This window comes from Mus caroli, chromosome 8, assembly GCF_900094665.2.
Source record: "Mus caroli chromosome 8, CAROLI_EIJ_v1.1, whole genome shotgun sequence".
In the NCBI taxonomy this organism is placed as follows: Eukaryota; Metazoa; Chordata; class Mammalia; order Rodentia; family Muridae; genus Mus; species Mus caroli.
The window spans coordinates 14,181,491-14,183,737 of NC_034577.1; positions in this window are offsets into that span (position 1 = coordinate 14,181,491).

Consider the following 2,247-nt stretch of genomic DNA (forward strand, 5'->3'; position numbering starts at 1 on the left):
TGTGCCTGCTGAACTTGCTGAAGTCAGTGAAGCTTTGATGGTGGGGGTGTCCACAAAGCCTTCCCAACAGTGGGAAAGCCAGAGCATTTACAAAATCTTGAGGGGGCCACTTGCTCNACAACCATGGTCATCTTACCCTCTGAATCTTCAACCAAGGTCTTCATTGTGGTAGAAGAGTTGTCCCCATTTTCTAGACTTTTAGATGAATATAATTACATGTCATCACTCTGCTTGCTGTATTTATTGATTACCATTACTAGTTGCCTGCGTTACATGGACAATTCCTGCTACACTAACTGATTTACCTTGAGATGGCTCTGTAGGCTATTTCTGATTTGAGGACACAGTGAATGGAGGTTTTATAATCAGATACCATTGTATGCCAATGCATACTTTATTGCATCTTTGCTAACACATGGAGTTGTCAGACTTCTTCATTTCAGTCTGACAAAATTGTTTAGCAGTAATTCATCNTCTTTTCATTGGCCTCTGAAATAGTTACTGCAGTGATATATTGTTATGCATTTACCCGTGATTTAAATGTGATCTTCTCTGAGCTGTGAGCTGTGTCAAATCTGTGCTTGAGCCCCTGAATGCCCCAGTGAGCCTTGCCTGTGGCCAGTCCTGGGGCCACTTGGGGGAGACACGCTGAAGGAAAACAAAAACTGAGGGGAACAAAAAGAAAAATTAATCCTATGTAGGCTGATTTCCTGTAACTTTGGACAATACTTCACACTTTCCCCAAAATAAAATAAAGAAAACCTCCTCTTTGTCTTTTCCCACTACCTTAGATTTACTTTTTCTTCCTGTTCTTGATTTGTTGCTATTGTACAAAGATGCTACCTGGGGAAGAACCATTTTCCTGTGTGCACTGCACATGGAACTCAGCATGCAGGCTGCTAATCCATTATGTTTCCATTTTNGTTAATTGCAAATGTTGCTCCCACTTGTCTGTGAACACTTCCTTCAGGAATGAATGATTGATTAATTTAAAGTTAACAGCCCCCACCCCCAGTCCAACTCCACATTCCTATCATTACCACTGTTAAACCCCATAATGTTACCCTCCCTAGAAGTGCTCTGGAATCAAGTGTTNGAACATAGAAGTCTGTGGAGAATAGCTCATATTCAAACCACAACACTGAGCTGTGAACANACTAGCGGAATTGTTGAAATCACAAAATCTGATATTTAACTATGCTGGACCCCTTTCTTCTCTACCATATCACAGCATACAGTTTCAATTTTTATGCCCTTTTGGGATTTTAAAAAATGAATACGTAGCTCTGTTCTTATCATATCATAATGGTCTCCACCTTAATTTTGCCTTGAATTTTATTAATATTTTTACTTCCCTGCATTTGCCTGGCTCAGAACTTCCATTTTCATACAACCCTTCCATGGTGTTGTAATTTGTGGTTTCATTTCTAAAGGATACATAGATTTCAAAGCCAAATTAAAATGTTTTGTTACTAGGCAAATTCACTTTGTTTATGTTNATTGTTACTCCGGGACTATATTTAGGTTTACAGTCAGCTTTTTCAACTAAGTTTTATATGTGTGACATTTTCANAGCCTGCTTTCTGGGTTAAGTATGTGTAACATTTTTCAAAANTTTTTATTGGTTATTTTATTTGTTTTCACTTCAAATGTTGTCACATCCACCCNGACCAGCAGGAAAGANGCAACACCACGTTGTCCTTCTTCAAGCAGGTTTATTCAGGAACACTTCGCATTGCAATGAAGGAACAGGAATCCCTCGCACAACCCCGGGGCGCGCCTTAAATACCCTACTGACTCCTCCCAATCACTCTAGTCACATAATGGCAGTCCATAGGTTCACAGCAAGTGATGACACCTCAGGCGAGCTGAAGAGGCATGGCTTCTGCGCAGTGCAGGTGGCTGGGATGTGACTAAGTCTGAGGTAATGAGGAAGTCAGGCACAGGTCATAAGACCTGGCAGCCTACCCAGGCGCAATCTTGGGGCAGCAGCCGCACCCACTCCTCACAAAATGTTATTTCCACTTCCCAGTTAAACCCCCATCTCTCCCCCCTGCTCCCCCCCACCCCGCTCTCCCTGCTTCTATAAGGGTACTTTCTCACTCACCCACTTGTCCTGCCTCACCGCTCTAGCATTCCCCTATGCTGGGGCATCAAGTCTTCAAAGGACCATGGTCCTCTGCTCCCATTGATGCCAGATAAGGTAATCCTCTGCTACATATACAGCTGGAGCCATGGGTCCCTCCA